The sequence below is a fragment of the Phyllostomus discolor genome, chromosome 4, assembly GCF_004126475.2.
Source record: "Phyllostomus discolor isolate MPI-MPIP mPhyDis1 chromosome 4, mPhyDis1.pri.v3, whole genome shotgun sequence".
Lineage (NCBI taxonomy): Eukaryota > Metazoa > Chordata > Mammalia > Chiroptera > Phyllostomidae > Phyllostomus > Phyllostomus discolor.
The window spans coordinates 91,231,191-91,256,229 of NC_040906.2; positions in this window are offsets into that span (position 1 = coordinate 91,231,191).

The following is a 25,039-nucleotide window of genomic DNA, read 5'->3' on the forward strand; positions in this document are numbered from 1 at the left end:
CATAGCAAAAGATAAAAGTTAAGAGAAGCAACCTTAGAATTCTACAGCCAGGTACAGGGGAAGCCATGTCTGTCCCAAGTGTTCTGGAAAAGATGAGGAGCTATTAATGCTGGGACCCAGACTCTTCCTCTCTATCATCTTGAGAAAGATACCTAACCTCTCTCCATCACTCCTGGAAATGGAATCAATATCTCCAATGCTTCTCCATCTCATCTGGCTATTGTAGAAATCCAATGAGATCATGTTTGTGAGTGTACTCTGGTAATTACAAAAGTAGCACATCCTTACAGAATCGTATGATGGCTCTTATTTAACTTTTACAACTCAAGGTGAATGTGGTTCATTATTGCAGTGATTAGTAATAATTATTATACTAAACCACAGCATAGAAGAGAATGTTCTCCCATAGCCTTCTTCTGCAGAAGTTGTGTAAGCATTTCTTTAAGAAATATGGATGTGAAGCTGTAATGTTCTGGCACATCATCATGCAGAATGGTTTTTTTTTCATTTTTAAAAAGAATATTTGCAAAGATGACACCTTGAATATTAGGTTAAAATCTGCTCCTGCCAAAAAAGAATTTCTTAAGTGAAAATTTGCTTCCCAAATTGTTTTTTATTAGAGACATGGATGAAAGTTCACCATGGCTGCCACAGTGATTCCAACCGGAAATGAAGGGCAGGTATAGCCTAGACAACAAGGTAGGAGACATCCAATGCACACCCCACATGGAGGAGTGCTCACCACTACCCAAAAGGTTCAGGGCTATTGACAATTGTCCCAGAGTCACCAGGAGCCCCTGAGATCCACTACAAAGCTCCAGACTTTAGGAAACGTGGTCTTCTATGCAGAAATGGAGTTGCTTCCCACCAGGTGCAGGCCAGCCTCTCCTGGAGACATTCTATTTGACTCTGCCACACTATTAATTCATATCTGTAGTAAAGCATATGATCACAGGCAATTACCTGGAAAAGTCACAGTGCTCTTCAGAGCCCCATGGCAAATTATGGAACCAGATTCAAGTCCATTATTCCCTCCTCCAGTCATATCTCCCCTTCTTCTTCACCTCCCTCTCTCTTTCCCTACTTTCCTTTTGTTAGCAATATTTAATGAAAACCTATTATAATACCAGGCACTGCACACAGGTAAGTCAAGTACCATTCCCACTCCCAAGAAATGAGGAGACTAGTGTGGAGACTGACATTCATACACTTGCCTATATATTGGCTTTGTTGTTGTCACAGTGTTAGGTGCTGAGTACAGTGCAAACAGAAGAAAAGGGGGCACTGTGCCAGCCAGGTCAAGTACGAGGTCTTCAACAATCTGTGGAGTGATGTATAAAATCAGAGTAAGCAAAACTCAAGCACTGCGTCAGATTCATTGGATTCAGGACTCAGGTCTGCTCACTCACTCGCTAGTAAGTCTGGGTCTCAGTGACCTTATTAGTGACACAAGGTTTATGCCCCTGATACAATACTGCCTTGCATAGCAATATGAGATAGTATCCAGATCCTGATACCCTGAGGTAAGGCAGACCTCCAGTTAATACAGATTTGCAAATTGTGACTGTAAATTGATTCTCTGCAGTCTCACAGGCTTGGCCCAGTCATTTCACAAAACTTGCAAATAGCAATCTCATACTGGACTGAATTGGATTAAGTTGGATATTTATGAGCTCATTTCTCACACCGTCACCACTAGGAATGGTAATAATAGCAGAATAGTAGTGACACTGCTTCCAAGTCACATCTCTCTCAATTGTTATGAACCAATATTTAGAGGCAAGTGTCTCCCATTTTTCTGAACAGCACCTGGACAAATGTTTACATTACATAGAGTCCTGGGTGTCAAAGAACCTTGTGAACATTTTTAATGAATATGTGCATGATTTCCACCAAGCTTTCCTTGGGAAGTTTTTAGTGAATTATCAACAGAGTCCACACTTAATTTAAAATATAAGAACTAAAAAGGATTGTAAAAATTTTAATGCTAATTTTAACTCTGGAGACTATGTACAGAAATGTGTATCCTCATGGAAGTAGGTTTGAAACAAACTCACTGGAGAGAAATTTGGCCATGCATGTCAAAAGCCTTATCAATGTTTTTATCTTAAACTTTGCTAACTAAATTTTAATTTAAATTTTATAAATTTAAAATCCTACTTGTTAAAACTTATCCTAATAATTATGGATGTGCACAAAAATTAGTCTTCAAGAAGGCTTCTTGATTGATCCTTTACAATAAAGAAAATTTGGAGACAACATAAATGTATAATAATAAAGTATCATTAAGTACATTATGATGTAATAAAAAATGTCATGTACTTTGTAGAAATTATCTTGTAGAGGATTATGTAACAAAATAAAAAGTGTTTATGATATTAGAGAATGAAAGATAATGTAGTCCCCCCTTATCCTCAGGAGATGCGTTCTGAGTCTCCCAGTAGATATCTGAATCCATGGACAGTCCCAAACCCTATATATATATAGGGCCTCATATACAGTGGGGAAAAATTAGGTTTATAGTTATTTTTATAAAAATATATTAATAAATAATAATATAAGAAAACTCTGTTTTGCATACTCACAACTGTAAACCTACTTTTGTCCCACCCTGTACATTTTTTCCTATACATACATACCTATGATAAAGTTTAATTCATAAATTAGGCACAGTGAGAAATTAACAATAATTAACAATAAAATAGAATAATATAATAATACACTAATAAAATTATGTAAATGTGGTTTATTTCTCATAACTGATCTAATAATTGAGACAGCTACTAAGTGACTAATGAAGAGAATATACATAATAATGAAGGGACAAAGGGATGATTCATATCTCAGACACAGCAGAGTGGGACAGCATGAGCTTTCATCATGCTAGTCAGAACAGAGCACAATTAGAAGTTATGAATTGTTTATTTCTGGAATGTCCCATTTAATATTTTTGGACTGCAACTAACCACATGTAACTGAAACCAGGGAAAGTGAAGCCATGGATAAATGGTGACAACTATAATTTTAAAAAAAGTTTTTATAGTCTAATTTGATTTTACAAATTTTTTAAAAAGCTTTAAAAAGGCACTAAAAATATCTAATCTAAAATGTTAGCAGTGGTTATATCCAAATTATGGGTTACTAACCATTTGTGTGTGTATATTCCTCAACTCCCCAAATTTTCCACAATTAATGTTTTGGAGAGTAAAAAAAGAAAAACAGCCCTGGCTGGCATGACTCAATTGTTTGAGCATTATTCTGTAAGCTGAAAAGTTGCAGATTCGATTCCCAGTCAGGGCACATACCTAGGTTGCAGGTTTGGTTCCTGATTGGGGTGCCTATAAAAAACAATCAGTTGATGTTTCTGTCTCACATCAGTGTTTCTCTCCCTGTATTTCTCCCTCCCTCCCCTCTCTCAAATATCAGTAAGAATGTTTTCAGGTGATGATGGATGGGATAGGTAGATAGATATTTTTAATGAAAAACAGAAAATTTAAAATCTAAAGGTTAAAATTCAGGTTTGAATTCAAATGATCACTTTGCTATGTGTCCTATGATAAACTACTTAATTACTCTGAGCTTTATTTTTGCCATCTATAACAAGTAAATAGGCACTGGCCAGGTAACTCAGTTTATTAAAACATTATCCTGATACACCAAGGTTGTGAGTTTGATTCCCAGTCAGGGCACATGCAAGAATCAACCAATGAATGCATCAACAAGTGGAACAAAAGTGATGTTTCTCTCTTTCTCTTCTTTACTCTCTCTCTCTAAAATCAATAAATTAGAAAAAAATTAAACAAAAAAGTGAATAATACCTAGCCTACAGGGTTATAGGAAGTTACATTAGATACTGTGTATAAATAGATGTGCCAAAAAATATAAACTCAATAAATTTATGTTCCCCTTGCTTTCTCCTTCATGAGTTCAGTAACAAGAAAAATGTTAAATACTTACTGTAGGAGATAGGTCTGGTCCTAGATGATATCTAAATGCTAACTCCTTGTCTTTAGCAATCCTGTGGAAACATTTTTTTCACTACTGTACTTGTTATGTGCATAACAAATTACTCCAAGATTTAGTGACTTAAGATAACATTTATTATCATACAGTTTCTGTGGGTGAGGAAGACAAGCAGCTTGTCTTGATAGTTCTGTCTTGGGGAATCTCTCATGAGACTGCAGTTAAGATATAAGCCAGGGCTGCAGTCCCTGAAGTTTTTAGGATCTGATTCCAAGATGGCGCACGTATATGGTTGGCAAGTCAGTGATGGCTATTGGTTGGAAGCCCCATTTCCTAGCTATGTAGACCCCTTCATAGAATCTCTTGAGCATCCTCATGACATGGTAGCCAGGTTCTCCTAAAATGACCGATCAAAGAAAGGGCAAGGAGGAAGCTGTAATACCTTTTATACCATTACCCTGGGAGTCACATGGTCATTTGCACAATGTTCTACTGGTTTACAGGTCAGCTCTATTCAATGTGGAAAGAGACTCCATGAGGATGTGGATACTAGGAGGCAAGAGTCTTCAAGGGTCATCTCTGAGGCTGACTATCACAATTATCCTCACAGTCCCTCTGCCTGAAGGGTTCTTCCCCAAATGTCAGCATAGCCCACACCCTCACTTCATCCAGGTCTCTGCTCAAAAGCCACCTTACCAGACAGGCTCTCCCTCAACTCTGTCCTAAAATGGCACCCCTCCCACCATTCTCCTCCTAGCCTGCTTCATTTTTCCTAGAGTACATATTACAAACTTACTTGTTCATAATCTGTTCTCTGCCACCCACACCCCACCAGTAAACTAGAAGCATCACAAAAGGTCTATCATGTTTCCTACTTGTCCCCAGGAGGTGCTCAGGTAATAAATGAATGAAGTATGACATCACTTGACACTTACAATACTTTTCATTAAGCAGCTATTTATATCATCCATGAAAAAATCAAAAATTGCCTCATTGGTGCCACCACCCTAACTTGTAAATCCTTCTAAAATTGATGAATCTGGTTTTCTGAATGCCATATTTTGCTTTATAGCCCTTCTAACCCAGTGTCATGAGCCATCCTTGCTTGCCCTATCCCTTTTAATGTTTTACCTTCTCAATAAAGACCACACTAGCCAGATATTCCTCTTCTCTGGCCACCTCAGTGTCCTACCCCTGAAATCCACACTGTCCACATTTGTTGTACTTATTCTGGTCCTAACTATCTAAAGGCCTACAGAAAAGGTTGACAACTAAGTAGCATATGTGCACCTACTTCTCTCATATCCATGGTGAATATTTCTAAGAGATCAGGCCATTTCTGACTGTGTCTGGGACAATGAACTACTGATACTTTGTTGGGAAGATAACTTGTCTTTGTTGCTTATTTGGGTGTGGGAAGGACAAATGAAACCATAGAGGTAACACATACTAACACCTGCCACAAGATCGATACCAAGCATCGATCTTAAGCAATTAATGTGAATTATTGCCAAGATTTAATTGTCACAATTATCTATAAGGAAATTACTATTATATTCATTTTATATATGGGGAAATTGGGGCTCAGAGAGGTAAATAACGTATACAGTATCACTTAGTTAAGAATCAGTACACTATTCAACATTTATTAGGCAGCTGGGTCTGGAGTCTTCTCTTTAACCATTATATGATATTGACTTAAGGTCTTCAATGACCAACAACAGGCTTCGCAGAATTTTGGGAATAAAAGCCTAGTTGTAAGTCTAAGTTCCTGGGAAATTTCCTCTATTTGAAATTGTCCCCAGAGAACTATCACTCATCCTTAAAGATTCAATTCAGTTCTTACCACCTCTATGAAGTTTTCATTGATATATTTATGCTAGCACTGCTTGTACATCATCCTATTATTTCACTTCCCAACCTACAGTGAAAGTCTGTGTTTTCTCATAGGTTTCCTTCACTGCATCATGGGAGTAAAGTTCCATGGCTTCCTTATTTCTTATTCTCACAGTTTAACAAAGTATCTGGCCTATGATAAGCCAAGTAGATAAATAAATGCTGTCTCTACTTTGATGATATGCTTCCCCAGGCTAATTTTCAAAACCTAGAACTTCTCAAAGATAGGCTAAGTTGTACTTTGTTTATTGAATGTATAATTATGGTTTTCAGTAAGGACCATTTTCATATCAAAATGAAGAAGTTGAGCAAATGATATCTTCCCAATAAATCCAGCACTGAAATCTTCTCTAGGACTATACTTCATGAAGAGTCCCAGCCCAAATAAGTGAGAGTGAGCATTGTAATTCTGTCCTAGTAAGGAGGTGAGACACTATATTTAAATACCATTTGCCATGCCCCACCCAAGTAGAGTTTCTCTACTACTGAGCTTATAAATTAACTGTTTCCAGCCTTTCTAGTTGCTTTGATAAAAGGAAGTTTAGGGAGTCCCTCTTTGGGAGTTAATAAAACTATACTGCAGCAAGAAATCAGCACTAACTTCTACAAGCTCTTTCTGACCACAGGGTTCTGCAGCACTTGGAAGTGCTCACAGGCTTGCTGAAGGAGTTGACAGGCACAGTGATGCAATTGGAAAGCTGTGAAGGATGAGTGTTACATTCTTTTAAAAAGTTGGAAAATCTTCCAGACTTACTAGAAGAAGGTATACTTAATGCATAAATGAATATGGAATTAGTGCCAACCTGCCCAGGAGGGTCATCAGGAGGCATGATATGGTGTCCTTTAAGTGACATCTATGTGGAATAAAAAATGCTGTGGCCTGGAGAGCAAGAGCTTTGACCTTCTATAAGGCCCTCCTTGTCTCAGGACCTGGGGTCCTTCACTGTAAAGTAAAAGGATGGGAGCATGTGATCACCTTGCTATCTTCCTCCTCAAATGTTCCAATGGTTTTGGATACTGTCTGGGTGGCAATATCCAAATGAGGTATCAGGTTTTACTTGTTCATTTTAGAAGTGTAAGTTGAAAATATCAACACTATAAGAGGTTTAATGAGACATATATGTTTTACTTGCTTACTTTAATGAGGGCCTATAGAATACAGTCAGTCATTTATGATATCAGAGCCATAATTCTAATGGTAGCCCCACTTGGCCATGGTCTGCTTCTCTCTGCTCCAGGATAGGTGTTTGACTCACCTTTGTATGTAGCCCTCACTGTACCTTTGGCAGTGCTTGGCACAATGTAGATGAACCTATCTATCTTATTTGGTAGATTAATAGTGAGCTACTTTGGATTGAATTGAAATCTATTCTAAAACACTCTTTCCTATTGGACACCCCACTGCAGTTAACATGGGCCCAAAATATCTTTGCTAACATGAGCTCCCTCTCAAGTATGAGATGGATTAGATGAAAAAATGTGATGAGGGTTCTGTTTACCCAGAAATATCAGAAGAAATGGATCATTGAGAACACTTAGCTTTCCTAAGGTATCTCTCCAGCAAATGGTAAAACAAACCCAAGAACAGTTCTATTAGACTCCCAAACATGGGGTTTTCTATTGCACAAAGAAAGATCATCTTCCATAGTCATTGTGAGTCCAATGTTCTAAGTGCAGTCTACAGAGCAATTGGAAGATGCTCAATGCTTGAGTGACTCTACAAACAAGTTCTCCATTACAACATAGGAGGGAATTTGCAATACCAAAATGATCATTGGACAGAGTCATGGAACCCCAAAGACCTTTCTTGGCTGCCCCCAATGTCAATAAAATGGACCAGCCATCTCCTCTACACATGTTCAATTCTTTCTTCAGTCTCCCTGGTGAAACAAAGTAAGAAACCAAATGAAGAGCCTTCCAAATGGCTATTTGTCAGAAATGATGTCACCATAATGACCTGTGAACTCTTCATTGCTTTTACTGTATGGCTGTGAAGATATTGATGAGATGTAGACGAAAGCTCTGTATTGGAAAGTGATGAGCTAGCTGGTTGCAGTGAGCAAGCACATGGCATTGAGGGATGAGGACCCTAAAACTTGTTAGCACTGAAATTTGACCTAAAAAATGGTTTCCGATACTTTAAAAAGTTACAGTAACCTTTTGCAAATAAGATTTTAATAGAGCCCTAATATGTAAAACAGATACTAGCAAACCTGACTAAAACTTGGATAGGGAATCTGTGGTTCCACCACCTTATTTGTTCCTTCCCTCCCAGACAGGCTCAAGGCATTTCCTTGAAAATCTAGGACTTTCCAGAGCACAGTATAAAAACTGGCCCAAAAGATACAGCTCTAAAATTACTTTTTTGTCAAGATGTAATTCTATTTTGATTGTCATTATAAAATTAGCAATGTATTCTTTGGTAAACAAATTGACAATATAAAAAAATCATACTTAAGAATGGGCTAAGCCTTTTCAACTTAATGAAAGAGGACAATGTGAAATATTTCTCAAAACTTTTCTTGATCATTGCAAAGTGCCTGGGGATATTTTCTGGTGACCAACAGTCTAAAGGTCCAGGGGAGAAACAACAATGTCAGGTTAGCTGAAGCATACACACAGGAGAGAAGAGTGCTTTGGCATCTAGCTATCTCTCTGCTCAACATTCAACAGGAGGACAGCATAGAATGCCATCTAGTACAGTGTTAACAGAATTAACCAGGTTACACTTTTCATCTTTGTTTTGCTCCCTGGGCTAAGAAATTAGAAGGCTCTAGTAGAATTAGATACATTTTGAGATTTTTCCAGAAACATAGTTTTCCTAGGGAAATAAGGCTAATGAAAGGAGAGGTCAACTATGTTTGATTTCCTCAAAACCCACTGTCTGATTTTATGTGAACTGTCTGATTTCTTTCATACCTTAAGCACATGGCTCAGTGATATTGAATTGCTCGGATAGGACAGAGGGAAAATATTTGTGAATAAACTGAAATACCAATGTATGAATGCTTTGCACATGGATGGCATTCATCTAATGTCAAGCCCTTGCACAGATTATTTTGATAATTAGTAATAAATATCTACCATTTATTAAATTTTATCTCTCATCCTCATTGTGATCAGTGAGTTAGATATTATCCCTCAATTTCACTCAGGAAACTGAGCCAGAACAATAGATGACTTGCCCATAAATGGAAGACTTTGATTTTAAATTCAGGACTTCAACATCTAAGCCCTGAGTCTGATGCCTTTTCAGGCTGCTTTTCAAATGTCAATCCTTCCCTGGCACAATGCAACATTATAAAGTCACCTTCTAAGTTGTGCATCCAGATCTATCCAAGGTACATTCTCTTCAAATAAGAGACTAAAAAAGTGTGTTCCCTTGACTGGTGTGGCTCAGTGGTTTGGGCATTGTCCGGCAGGCTGAAGGGTTGCTGATTCAAATTCCTAGTCAGGGCTTATGCCTAGGTTTTGGGCCACCCCAGAATGGGGTATATGAGAGGCAACCAATGTTTCTCTCTTGCACATCAGTGTTTCCCTCCCTTTCTTTTCCCTTCGTTTGCCCCTCTCTAAAAATAAATGAATAAAAATATTTTTTAAAAAGTGTGTTGATCTTCAGAACTCAGAGTTGGAAGCAAGTATGATCCCTGCTCAGGAATAGGGAAACTGGCAAATTTAAGCTTTTGGGGTATTGGGGAGGAATGGTGGTTGGTGTAAGCACAGTTCAATTTTAAGTATTGATTCTGCAGATCAGGTTAAGAATGGATTAGACAAGAAAGATATAAGAATCAGAGAAACCAACAATGAGAAAGAGCTGCTGCAATAACCTAGAAACTTTGAGTTCTGTGATTAAGATAGAGAAACGGAGTTCAGAAGAAGGCAGATTATGGAGACAGGTGGGGCTGAGTAGGAGCACAAGGCAAAAGATACACTTTCCCTCAATGAGTTCTCACCTAGTGACAGAAGTGAATGAGGAAATGGTTCATGACGACATAGTGTAACGTATGCATGAGGTCAGCAAGGGCAGGGAAGCATAGAGAAGGATCTGCTAAGTTATTCTGAGGCTGAGAAGAGGAAAGTCAAGGAAAATGCTCTGTCAGGGGCAATGCCTGAGCAGAATTTGAAAGAAAATGGAAGGGACTAAGAAAGAGGGTGGGAGAGCACAGCACAGGCAGCATGTGCTCACAGGGAGCTCCAAGAGGTTGCAATGAAGACCCTCAGGCAATGGAAGGAGAAGATGGCTAGTGGGGTAGATCCCCAGGGTGCACAAGAAGAAGCTGGTCTGTTACGCTAAAGGAACAGGGAGGAAGTTACTGTTCTGCAATATTTCACGGAGGTGGGAATCTAAGGCCTGAAAAGGCTTAGCACCTTATCCAAGAGGCAGGTATCAACCCTGACCACAACATGTGGTCCATATTCCTGCAGCATCAGCATCAGCTGGTTAGAAATGCAAACTCTCAGACCCAGACCCAGTGAATCAGAGACTGGGTTAAGCTAGAGTCCCAGGTGATTCGTAGGTGTTCTAAAATATGTGCACTTTCCAGAATGCTGGGCCTCTGCCTGCTGTCAAATATCTGATATCTGGGCTTCTTGCACGTCAAATAGGCATAGGGTGAGAGGGAATACGTGGTCTCATTTAGAGATGGCTGTGTCAACACCCTCAGCTACAGGCCCCGCCCCCGCCAGCCAAACAATTATCAGCTCCAGAGCAGGTGGACCCCCAGCAACCCAGATTGGCCCACTGGTAGTACAATACAGGTTTGATTAATCACTGTTTCCAGAGGTGCCTCATCAATCATCACCTCCCAGCGCCCTGGAGAAAAGTGTCCTGGTAGAGCACTGTGTGCTGAGAAGGACCTAGGCTCCAGGTCTTGGATAAGATGGGCACGTGGAGCTGGAATGAAGTAGGTGGGGACTAAGGAGCATTAGACATTCACCCTGGCTGCTCTGATTGGTAATTAAGTGACTCGTCTACTGGCGGACAGTCCTGCATGTTCCCCCAGGCATCTGTTAGTTCTTGGAAAACCACTACTGACAAAATGAGGTTTGCCCTTGGTACACAGATAATGAGACTGAGCTTGACAGGTGTGGCGCGATTAGAAAATTTCTACATGAAGCTCATTCTGCTAGCCACTCCACAGTAAACAGACTCATTAGGACTTGCAGGTCCCTGGAGGCAAAGCATGTTTGACATTATTAATTGGCTTTTCTGTATAAGGAGTCAAATAGATGAAAAGGTTTATCAAGCTGAAATAATTAATTTTGCCTGAATTCGCTGACAGTTCATTTCTTCGGTAAAAGACCATTTTAAGGTCCTTTTTTTTTCAAATTTCAAAGTTCAAAAGACATAATAGTGACAAAAGTGAAGCTTTTTAGTAAATTATAATTAAAGGGAATTTAATTAACTTAGACCTGGGGAAGAGGAAAAAATGGAATTGCTATCTGTGTCTATACAGAGGTCTAGATGGTTGAACATATCATGACTTAATAATGCATTAATTTTAATCTAATCAGAACATAATAAAAGAGGTAATTATATGTTTAAAAATTACCAGGCTCCAATAGTGGGGTTTTTAAATACTTAATAGTTACCCAGCTTCTCGTTAGCAAAGTTATAATCGTTGTCCTCAGATTCTGCTTATTTAAAGATGGGGGCTTACAGGCAAGAGGTTAATTGAATAAAATATTGTAAGAACCCATGTTGAAACTATGATAAACTAAAAAGTTTGCATTCCCTGGCTGCAAAAGAGTTTTCTTCCCTTTATTCTCTGTCTTTCTGTGTTTCTAAAAATAACAAATTATTTCCAGCATTCCTTCATATGTCCTCCTGAATGCTCCCACGCCCACTCTCTGCCCCACAAAGTCAAAATACAATTCACATGAGATTTTTATACAGTTTTCTCTCATCTTACAAAATTTGCCACTTTCATCTTCAATAAGACATGTTGTAGTTCTACTGCAAGACTTCTCAACCCAAAGCAAGGGATGATAAAGAGAACAGTACTTCTCTTCTTGCTGAGATTGGGTGCTTGGTGAAAAGAACCATGATCTCTCTCAGTGGTCTTAAAACATTGGGATTTTGACTTCCTTCAAGGCCAATGTTTCTGGCCATTTTACTAATAAAAGACTAAGAATTCTTAGAAATGTCTTAAAGAATATAGCTATTTTGCAGCAAAGAAGTATTTAGCCACACAAACCAAAATATTTTGAAGTTCAAAGATTATCCATTATTTCCCAAGTCTCTCTCACCCTGATGAAATAAATAATCTAGAGGGAGAGGAGGTCTGGGTAGATAGATTGTGGAGAGTGTTCTGCCTCACCCAGTAATATGTCTTGGACCAGTTTCTCAAAGCCTTCACCTCCTTCCAGCACAGACTCAGCTCAGGCAGCCTGAACACCCTCAGCCAACTTCCTCCACCCCCCACCCCACCCCATCATGACTGGCCCCCTGAAAACTTATGACAACAATGGTCCTTTTCAGCTTTTCATTGATGTTTTTCTAATCTAGAAATACCTGTTGGCTTCATCCACTAAACAGTTAGGGCATTCATGAGTCACCCTATTTATTCCCCTTCCTCAATTGGAGGCAAGAGTTTGGTTACCTGAGAGTCATTTTTATCATTCCTTCAAGTAGGGTCTTGAAAAAATGACTTCATTCGAGTGAAAATCAACACAGAAAAATCCACATCCTATTGTGCTATTTTGAAAAACACAAGTTCACTTCTGCCCTTTGCTGAAACATACTTAGCTGCATTCTTCTGAGTGAAAGAGGAGAGAGGTGGGGCCATATAGCAGCCACTTTACACATGCCATCCCCATTCTCAGAACAACTAAGTGAGATTGTCCCCATATTAAAGATGAAAAAAATGAGACTCAGAGATAGGAAGAAAGTTACCTAAGGTCACACATTTCAGCAGCAGAATTTGTCTGCCTGACCTCCAGGCCCATGAAATTTCCATTATAAAGGAGTACCCCAAAAAGTAACAGACATCAAATTCCCAAACCATAAACACTTATAACATTTACCAGAGAGTTAACATTTAGGAAGAAATGTCACAACCCAAAGAACAAATATCTACTTCCTTGCATGAAGGACTACTTTTTAAAAAGTATTAAAAAACTGGGAAACTTGAGACCTTCCAGTTCAACACTCACAAACTTATTGCTCATCATATTTCCCACTCCTGCTTCCTTATATTAGTTCCTTAATTAACCACATATTAATGTCCAGGGGCCATTATGATTAAATAAAGTGGAAGACATGACTGTGGAGAGAAAGGGGAGAAAATTGTTAAGTGCCAAGATTCAGGCCTTGAGCTGTCATCACTCACCAGCATGTTTTCTTCTGAAGTCAATAAGTTGTTTCATTTCAAACATGCTTAAAGAAAACAAAAATTGATTTATTTACAATTCAGAACTACTTATCAAATGGTAATGATCACTGCCTGGTAAAACACAGGCTGAAATTATGCCATGCAATGCTTAGTTCTGTTGATGGGACAATTAGATCTTCCCCATTTTTCTTACTCCCTTGTTCTACTCCCTCTCTGTGTCTCTCCTTATTTCTTTCTATAATATTGCCCAATAAGACTTAGCAACCCAGGAGGCATCCTGTTGGTGTGGTCAGTTCTAAAGACTCCAGAGAAAGCCCACATCTACCCAGCACCTCCCTTTCATTCATTCACCCACCAGGGGCCAAGACTAATTAGATCAGCCTGCTCATTTTGAGCCGATAATTGATTTAAATAGGTTGCTCATTTAAAATAGAAGAAAAGCCTGCTAAACATTTGGTGCTTGGATTTTTTTCTTCTTTCCCTGCAACTTTCAATTGCTTGTGCAATGTAGCATAAAATGTAGAGGTCTCCCTTTTCTTTTCTTTTGCTTTTTTTAAAGGGGCCATAAAATTAATTACAATAAGTAGGCAATGGGCTGGGGCAGGGGGTTAACTGATGGCTCTAATGAGCAGCGGAGCTTTGGGAAAGCTAGCCCACTCATGCTGTTTGTTGGCTGTAAGGGTGCTGTGGCTTCCAAGAGAAGCATGGCTTTAAAAAGTCCTTAGTACTGATTCTGTTTTCATGGCAACCAAAGTAACTCTGCTAAGCTTCAAACAAAAGGATTCTTCCTTTCCTAAGGTAGGGATATTCTGGGATTGTTTCCTTACAATTAAGCAAGAAAAGACTTTCAAGACTTCATTCCATGATACCCACCCTGTACCCTGCCCCTGGTTTTTACGCAATTTGTGACTGGGAAAGCTAAGTGAAGACTTGGCCCCACTCTATATTCTAAAGACCTTTCCCTTCTCAAAGGGTCTTTCATGACCTGTCCTGCACTATATTGATTTATTTCAAGTGTGGATCAAAAAAGTTTAGACTAGGCTTCTCTTTGGAAACTAAATCGTCCTGCTAGTTTATACTATTCAGCTGACTGTATCCCTTTGACACAATGAAAAGAGCTTTTGTCTACAGCCTGGAGGGCAAGAGGTGGAAGCCATGCTTGTAATTTGCTGTGTAAAAAAAATATATTTTTTGCAGTGTTTCCTATTGCTGGAAGATGGGAGTCCAGGGCCTGGTGAGGGGTGCTGAGGAACACAGCAAAATTTTTAAAGGTAAATAATATACTGGAAATAGAAAAGTTACCTCCAAACTGCATGTGCACTATTTCAGATCTCTGTAATTGCCAACTCTGCAAAACAACATGATTCAGGTGAGAAGTGGAAGCTTTGGAGTCAGACAGACACACCTGGGTTTCTACCCTGATTCAGTCATGTAGAAGCTCTGAGCAGTCACTCACTCTCTAAAACTCAGTTTCTTTACCTGTAAAATGGAGACACTGAAGGCTATTTGGGAGGCATGTCATAAAGGTTAGAGGTAATGTCAGAGCCTAGCATAGGGCCTAGCTCTGATAAACACACAAGAAATAACTGTAATGCAAACTTGGTTTCCTAATAACCAAGAAGGGCAACTCATCTCTGTTTTGTTGTCTGAGGCTGGGCAGTTAGGGAGAAGGTAAGCAATTTATTACACACAAGGCCAGCCTAAAGGGCATGCAACCTGGATGGTGGTACAGGGTGTTATACTGAGAAAGACACTGCTGCTGCTTTCTTGAAATTCTTAATTTTTGAATAGGTAGCCCTGTTTTCATATTGCACTGGGTCCCACAAAGTATGTGGCTCATCTTGGTGATACATTTGGCCTCTATGAGTGCTGTGAGGCCTTGAAGAACCTAGTTATATGAGGTCATGTCTGTGTTGGTGGCACAATGCTTTCATATTTATAAATCACATTCTTTCTGCCTCTTCCACAAATTAGAACCAGAGGTGTATGTAGCCTTTCAGTTCCTGTAGGCCCAGGGCCTGACTATCAGGAAAAACTATTCAAGAGCACATGCTAGTGGCAGAAGGTCAGAATGGCACCTCTGCAGTCCCCATCGGACACACTGAGAAAGCTCACGTCTCTTAGGTAGGTGATGGAGTGTGGAGCTAGGAGATGATAACTGCACAGAGCATCTCTGTGTTGATTCAGCATTCAAGTGGCAGATCATTTTCACCATTAATGACATACAAATTTAATCCCAGGTAATTTTTTTCAAGGCAACCAGTTGTGAAATATATTGAGAAAACATTGCCAATTTCCAGTCCTAATGACAGAGACACTTGAAGGTAAATAAGATGAATATTTATGGGATACCTGATTGCCTAAATGAGTTCCCTAAGGTATGAATAATTGAACGTGTGTATGCTAATTGAGAAAAGCCAGTAGGTAACTCCTTTTTATTTAAGTTGGCCTCATTTTATTTCATTACTTAGAATTATGGTTTTCAGTTATTTCCTATGCTTCAGTAAAGTTTAGCATCATTGAGAGAATTTTTAATACATGTCATGATTTTTAATTTCAATAACTGTATAAACCAAGATAGACTAAGTAAAAATGGTTTTTAGAACATAGTTATTTGGATTTGCCTAACAGAAACTATTGTGCATTGGTGCCTACTGCTGGTTTGTCTTTTATGTAGATCTCCTCTGTTTAATCCTTACAGCAACCATATGGGGTTCCATAACAGACAACAATCTCTATTTTATAGGTAAAGAAACTGAGACTAACACAGTTAAGTGAGTTGCTCATGGTCATATGGCAGTAAGTATTGGAACCCAGATTAGAATCTGACCTGCTTACAAGGCTCATGTCTTTCTAGAAAGGAAACCCAATCTTTTACCTGGAATAAAGTATTTGAAAAACACAGTCTTTTCCTCATGGTGTTGAAGATCTGCCCCACCAGAATGTTAACCTGGCATTTGTCATCCTTCCCAAATGATGACTGTCAACCCCAGTTGATGAAACTTTTTTTTTAGAGTCTGTGCCTTTTAAATAGATTTTACTTTTCACAGCAGTTTCAGGTTAACAGAAAAACCAAAAGTACATAGAGTTCTCATATACTGCCCCACTTTTCCTCACCCAGTTTCCCCTATTATTAACATGTTGCATTCCTGTGGTAATTTTGTTATAATTGGCAAACCACTATTGATACATTATTATTAAGTAAAGTCCAGAGTTTAGATTTCACTCTTTGCCTTGTACATTCTGTGGGTTTTGACAAATGCATGCCATGTATCCACTGTTAGGGTATCATACAGAATCACTATGCTCTAAAAATGTGTTCTGCTCCACCTACTCATTTCTCCACCCAGCTTCCCTCTCTCTCCCATCTGAAACCCTTGCAACCACAGATATTTCTATTGTCTATAGTTCTGCCTTTTCCACAATGTCATATAGTTGGAGTCATACAATATGCAGCCTTTTCAGATTGTCTTCTTTCACTTGCAAAAATGAATTTAAGTTTTCTCTTTTTATTTTGTGGCTCAATAGCTCATTTTTATCATGTATTAATAATTCATTGTATTAATTACCATAGAGTATGCATTCACATATTGAGGAACATCTTGGTTGCTTCCAAGTTTGAGCAATAAATAAATAAAGCTGCTACAAACATTCATGCATGTGCTTTTGTTTGGACATAAGTTTTTATCTCATTTTAAACACCTAGGAGCATGATTTCTGGATCATATAATAAGCCTGTGTTTAGTTTTATGAAAAACTGTCTTCCAGAGTGGCTTTACTATTTTGCATTTCCACCAGCAATGAATGAGAGTTTCTCTACATCATTCACTGGTATTTCCTGTCATTCTAGTAGCTCAGCAGTAGTACCTTATTGTTGTTTTAGCAAACCATTATTTGTGTTCAACTAAGAGTAAGCAGTGATCTCCAAAGCAGCATGTGTGCATTCCATTATGTGGACAAGATAATCCACTGGAATACATGTGGAAAAAATGGCATCCACTATTTTTATTCATTCATTAAATAACTTTCTATACTTGGTACATATTCCTAATGTATAGAATATATTATTATCATAGAAATTGTGCATATTTTCTAAATAAAAATAGTTATCTGATTAAGATTCATGTCCTCCCATTTTTGAAATTGACAAGTTTTCCATCAAAAGAAGACTCCACTACCATAGAATACCCCAGATCTATGAACACATCAAAACCAGAGACCTAATATTTTCTACAACAAGTGAAGCTTGATTTCCATTAAGTACTGAAATTAATGTTTAAAAAGCATGAATTATGCCTAATATGAAGTTTATTCATTCTATTTTGAACTGTATATATCTACTGGAGTGACAGACATATTGAGTATTTTCCCAGAGATGGAGTTGTCTGAATCCATCTGCAGAAAGAATACATATAGGTATGTATTAGTGAGTGGTCTTAGCTTTGCAAAATATTTTCACCTATACCATTTCACTTCACACATTAACACAATGACTATGCTGTTTTAGACTTCATTCCAAAATTAGTTTTTGAGTATGGCCACAAGGACCAGTGTTGAACTGACAACCCTTATAAAGTTGGTTCTATTGTTATCCTCATTTTATAGATGAGGAAAGTGAATCTTAGATAATTTAAATAACCTATGAAATGTCCCCTCATTTCATAAATGGCATAACCATTATTCACACCAGGTTCAGATGCTGGAGCCTGACTCTTACCCATTAGCTCAACCTGTCTAAAACCATCTATGTGCTATATGAGAAGCCCTGTGTCTACATGACCTAGAAAAAAACCTGCTCATTTTAGTAAAAGGAAAATAAAATTGTGGATAGTAACATCCATGTAGACCTTTGTTTTAAAGTACAAATATATACTTTTTTTTCAAAGTATATGTTTGCAGGGCAGATGCTAGCAAAAATTCTAATTGCTACACATTTTTTGTATTTGATGGCAAATACTAAATATTCTCTGTATGTACAAACTAGATCTGAACTAAGAAGACCATATTTATAAGAACATCACTTGTCACTTCATGGTGAGAACTTTTCAAAAAACACCAAAAAACAAATTGATATAACCAGTAGAAGAAGAAATGTAAGTATGGAAATCATTAATGGGCCTAGTCCTTTCAAATACAATACTGAAAAAGACTATCTTCAGTGTGACAACCAGAGCCCCAGAATACTTTAAGAACAAAAATCAAAAACCTTAAGTAGAATTTTTCCTCCCTTCTTCCTTAATTCTTTTTTCTTTCTTCTCTTCTCTTCCCTTCCTTCTAAAATAAGAAAGGCTAGTAAGGATTGCATAAATAGGATAATCATTTCTAGAACCATTGTTTAACAGCTTTGAAGAAAGTCAAAGAGAAAGATACTTTTTTAAAGTACAGGAGAACATTTTTTCCCCTGAAATATGTAGCTGATAGCAGAGCTAGTCAGTATTTTAGATTTACCTACTCTAGAAAACTCAGTGAAGAAAGGTGATGGTGTGATCAGCATGGTTTTTAATAATTTAGTATTTTCTAGTATCTTTCCTCTGTGTAGACTCTTTAGAGGCCTGCTATTGTGGCCAACAGAATATGGGGGAACTGACGAATTTATTCCTTAGGTCACAGCAGGCATTGAAGCTTCTTCCTTAATCTTTTGGATCTTTTGCTTTGAGGGAAAACAGTCACTATGCTACTAGGAGACTCAAAAGCCCTGTGTAAAAGCCCATATGCTAAGGAGATGAGGCCTCCTCTCAATAACCAATACCAACTTGTCAGCCATGTGAGTGAGCCACCATGGAAGTAGAGCCTTCAGTTCCAGTCAAGCCTTCAGATAAATACAGCCCCAGCTGACAGCTGATTGCAACCTCATGCGGGATCCCAAGGCAGAACAACACAATCAAGCTGCTCATGAATCTCTAACCCACCAAAACTGTGAGAAATAATAAATAAATATTGTTGTTTTAAGCTACTAAACATTAGGGTGATTTTTTATGCAGCAGTAGATAACTACTTCTCCTGGTACACTTAATTTAAAGTGTACCAGGTCAGAAATACGCAGGATCTGAGGCTTCCACTGAGCTAATGAGGTTTGGACTACTTAGTAGAAGGCTGTTTGGTGGGAGACATAAGGCATACATGTATGAAACTGACCATAGAGCAAAAAAGTAAAGTCAAGGATGCCCTGAAGACTAGAAGTCTAAAACACTTGAGGTCAAAAATTAAATGTCAGCATGAAATCAACACTCAAAAAATGCCTGAACTAAAAAATAAGTGACTAAATTAATGTAAAGCAAAGTAGATAGTATTTTGTTTTTCAAATATTTCTTGGAAATGGTAGATTATCAAGTTAGTGAAATAAGAGAAAGGGAAATAAAGAAAGGTAAGAAATAGAACATTCCTAGGAGCATTTTAGTTTTAGCAAGCAAGCATTTCTCCAAGTCTATGCTCTTTAGATAACTAATAATAATAAAGTCATTCAATACTCCAAATTGCAAAGACTTCTAAAGTAGAGAGGAAGCATGACTAATTGAGGATGTCAAAATGAAGTAGACTCATCTGTTGTGCATGAGATACAAATTGTGGAATTAATGTTTTTCCCTGAGGGGGACAACCATTCCAAAGATGGTTTACCAACAGGAGAGTACCAGGACCTAAACCAAGACTTGACAAACACCTTTCTCTAAGAGTGATGAGAGGGATGTTAGGTGAAGCCACATGTCTAAATAATAACAGATACAATAACAATAATAATAATAAGTAACATTTATTTAATGCTTTTTATGGGGAAAAGTCCTGTTCCAATCTTCTTAGAAGCATAAACCCACGTTATTAACTTAGTTAACTTAATAATTCAAATTTATGTCAGTTTGCTATTACAGCTTTCTTCCTTTGAGATCTGATCACATTTCAATGTCTAAGAATACTCCTCTTATTAGAGAAGAGGACTCCTAATTACCATCATTCACATGCTTATTGTGTGCCAAGAATTGTGCTATTTATACAAGAACATTACCACATGCAGTTGTGTAGGTTGTGCAGATACACATATGGACACAAGTCCACATATTAGCATATCTCATCCTCCCAAAAACCCTATGTCAGAATTATCTTCATACAGAATAGTAAACCTTGACTCAGAAAGGTGAAATCATTTAACATAACATCATAGCTTATAAATGGCAAAAATATATTTTAATAACACCCCCAGGTGTAAGAATTTTACACCCCCAAAATGTATGCTCTTTCCTCTCTGGAATATAAATTTAACAAGAAAAAGACATAATATGAGGGAGTGTCATTTTAAACAGGGACTAGTTTCTGAGGTCAGCTACATAGATGAAAATTGCTTATAGTCTAAAGCACTCATGAAGATATATTAAATAATTGTCTGAGATAAATAATGTGGCAATGCTGCATAACCACTCTCCCTCTAACCCCTCAAAAATTCTTAATGACTGAAAACAACAACTATTTTGTTTGCTACTAATTCTACAGTTTGGTCAGAGCTCAGGGAAGGCTAACATAGGTGTCATCAGGGCTCATCTGGGAAGCCTTGGTGACCCTCCATATATCCTGTCTCTCTCCATGTGGTCTCTCACAGTTCAGGGCTTAACCTAAGATTCTTAACACAATGGACAAATTATAGATTAAAAGTGAAAGATATAAGATTTTATAAGGTCCTGGTTTGGTTGCCCAAAACATCACTTTAACTGCATTACAATGGTTCAAACAATTTATAAGGCTTAGGCTAATCAAAGAAAGAGAAAATATACTACACCTCTAGATGGAAGAATGAGTATGTACGTATGAGTAAGACAGAACTTCTTTTTGGCCATTTTTGAAACTATCTACCATAGTATATTCTCTGTCAAAAGCCTTTTATGTTTCTCCCACATGTGAAATACTACTCCTTCAAAAGTCTCATTCCATTATAGCAACAGCTCAAAGTTCAATTCCCCTTGTTTGCATCAGGTGTGGATATATATGAAGCTCCTTGGTGCAATACTCTTGATTTAGAGATCTGTATACTAAAAGATGTTATTTGCCCTCAAATACCTAATATGTGGTGGTAAAACATGGATTGCATAACTACTGGATGCTGTCATTCAAAATGGAGAAAACTGAGTGATGTGAGAAAAATGGTGAATTAAAAAGTATCAAACCATTTCCCCCCACCTCATAGAAACAGTTTAAAAAGCCCAGAAACTGGTGGCTGAATTAACTTTATAAGAACTCTGGAAAAGAGTATAACATCTATAGTAACCAAGCAAATACCCAATAAGGAAAAATTCACATACAAAATGGTAGGAAATTTTGATTTACTTTTATCCAATGTTTTCCATCCCTTCTCAGCATGATATGATCTTGGTCAGAATGAAAGAGTTACATAATTCCCAGTTTACTCCCTTGATCTGGACAAAGCAGACTAGATTATTAACTTGCAATGTTCTAACTTGTCTGGGGGCTGCCTGAAGGACTGGTCTCTGTTTTGCCTAACTTGGATCGTGGGTGGGGAAGTGTGGTGGCCACTGCTTGTGAAAGCTGCAGGGAGATTATAGACACACATATATCTGGAAAAGAGGTTATGGGTGGAGGCACTCAGTAGACCATGTGTAAGGCTCAGAAGAATCTGAGTGAAACCCTTTGGAAAATTAAGATGTTCAAAAGCAGGTACGCATAAAAGAAATTGAGAGTCACATGTAAGCCCAGGCAAGAAAGAGGCTCAGAAAAGACCTGAGAAAACATTAAGATTTCACCTCAGGCAGATTCTTAGACTCACAGCATATGCCTACTTAGTGAATGACTGGCCAAAAACAAATCCAGTGTGCAAAAACTGGGAGAAGTGTTTATTGGTTTTACAAATGCCATATTTTCACCAAGAAGATATCAATGCATATAAAAATGGAAAGTCAAAGTTCATTGAAAGAAACAATTTTAAAAATTGTAAAAAAAAATTCTGAAGAAGCATACACATCATACTAACTAGACAAATAAACTAAAACTTTAAATATACTCAAAGATCTTTTTAAAAACCCACAAAAAAACCCAAAATAAAGTCAGTATAGCAAAACAAGTATGAACAAAGTAAGGATATCAACAATGAGATAGAAATTATTACAAGGAATCAGATTCTAGAACTGAAAAAAAAGCAATAACTAAATTGTAATAAACAGTTTGACAACAGATTGGAGCAGGCACCAAAAAAGGTCCACGTAAAACAGAAAAATTAAAATGATCAAGTTTGAGGGACAGAAGCCAAAAAGAATGAAGAAAAGGAATGAACCAAAGGGTCATGTAGAATACCATCAAGCAGAACAATATATGCATCATGGGAGAAGAAGGAGGAGGAGGAAGGTAAAAGGGGATATAAAGAAAGAGGAGAAAGAAAAGGGGGCAGAGAGGTTATTTGAAGAACTACATTTAATTACATGAATCTGCAAATCCAAGAAGCTGAACTAACTCCAAGTAGGATGAATCCCAAAGAGATCCATACAGAGACACTTCATAATCAAACTGTCAAGAGACAATGACAAAGAGAGAATTTGAAAACAGTAAGAGAGAAGCAGCTTGTCAAATACAAGGGAGCTTCAATAATATTTTCAGCTGATTTATCAGAAGAAATCTTACAAACCAGAATGTAATGGAATAATATATTTGAAGCATTAAGAGGAAAAACAGTCAAGCAGAAATTCTATATCTAACACAACTGTTCTTCAAATATGAGGAAAAATCAAGACATTACCAGATAAACATAAATTGAGAGAGTTTATGAACATTAGACTTGTTCAATAAAAAATACTAAAGGGAGTCCTTCCAGTTGAAATAAAAGGATACTGAGCAGTAACTTAGTCATATAAAGATATAAAGATTTCTAGTCAAGATAAATACATGGAAAAATATAAAAACTGGTATTATTGTAATTTTGACTTATAGCTCCACTTATATATTCTGCAGGATTTAAAAATAAATGCAAAAATCATAAGTCTGTGTTAATGGATATAGAATGTATAAAGTTGTAATTTATCACATTACTAATATAAGTAGGAAGGGAGAAGCTGTATAGAACTAGAATTTTTATATGCAATTAAAGTTAAGTTGGGCCCTGACTGGTATGGCTCAGTTGATTGGGCATCATCCTGCAAAGTGAAAGGTCATCAGTTCAATTCCCAGTCAGTGGTACATGCCAGAGGCAACCAAATGATGGTTATCTCACACATCAATGTTTCTCTCCCTCTATTCCTATCTCCCTTCCCATCTGTCTAAAAGAAATAAAGAAAATATTTTTAAAGTAACTTTAGGATATTATGTATAATTGCTATGATAATCACCAAAAAATCTATAAAATATGTACAAAGAGAAATGACAAGAAAAATCAAAATGACACTCCAAAAATCAACTAAACAAAAAATAAAGCAGTAATTGAAAAAATGAGGACAAAAGAAGCAATGACATACAGAAAACAAATAACAAAATAGCCAAACTAAGTGCTTTTTCATAAGCAATTACTTTATTTTTTTACATTATTTTAATTGTATTTTTGTTACTATTCATCTTCCCATACCCTCTTCTACCTCCACCCATCCACCTACCCCCTACCCCCCCACAATCACCACTTTAAATATTAGTGAATTAAATTCCCTAATTAAAAGGTATAGATTTATATCATGAATTTTTAAAACATGACAAAAGCATATCCTGTCTACATGAGATTCACTTTTTTCTTTTTACATTTTTTATTTTTTATTGAATTTTGAGGGGTCATTGGTTAATAAAATTATATAGTTTTCAGGTGCACAACTCTACAGCATCTATATATTATATTGTATGTTTATCACCCCAAATCAAGTCTCCTTCTATCACCTTTTATTCCCCTTTATTCCCTCTTCAACCTCCTCCCATACCCCTTCTCTCCACTAATTGCCATATTGTTGTCTGTGCCTATGAGTTGTTGTTGTTGTTTTTTTTTGGGGGCTTAATCTCTTTACCTTTTTTACCCAGCCCCTCAACCTCCCTCTTTTCTGACAGCTGTCAGTCTCTTTTCTGTCTATAAGCCTTTTTCTATTTTGTTTGCTAATTTCTTTTGTTCATAGATTCCACATGTGAGTGAAGTCATATGCTATTTGTCCTTCTCCAACTAGCTTATTTTACTTAACACACTACTTTCTAGGTTCATACATGCTATTTCAAATGGTAAGATTTTCTTTTTTTACGGTCAACTAGTATTCCATTGTGTAAATGTACCACAGCTTTTTTATCCATTTATCTATTGATGGACACTTGGGCAGCTTCCAAATATTAGCTATTTAATGACACAATGGGATTGAAAGTGAAATAATAGATAAGGATATTCCATATATATAGTAACCAAAAGAGAGTTTGATAACTATATTAATATTAGATAAAATAAACTTTAAGTAAAAAATTGTTAAGTGGACAAAGAAGGATATTATATGTTTATAAGAGTTAATACTCCAAGAAAATATAATAATTATAACATGTATGTGCCAAATGTCTGAGCTTAAAAATATATAAAGCAAACACTGGCAAAATTTAAGAGACAAATACACATGTACAGTGATCCCTCATCTATCACCAGAGTTATGTTCCAGGGACCCCTGAGATAAGTGAAAATCTGAGCAGTAGTGGTGTTATATTTATTTTATTATTTATATACATTTTAAGGTTTTATAAACCCTTCCCACACTCCTATAAACCTTTCCCACTCTCTTATTAACCTTTCCCACACTCTTATAAACACTTCATATGCTCTTAAACACTTTCTACACTCTTAAACTTACATAATTTTAACAACATATAAAATTCTATGTGGGTACTCACCAGTGAAGTATACTACAACTTGA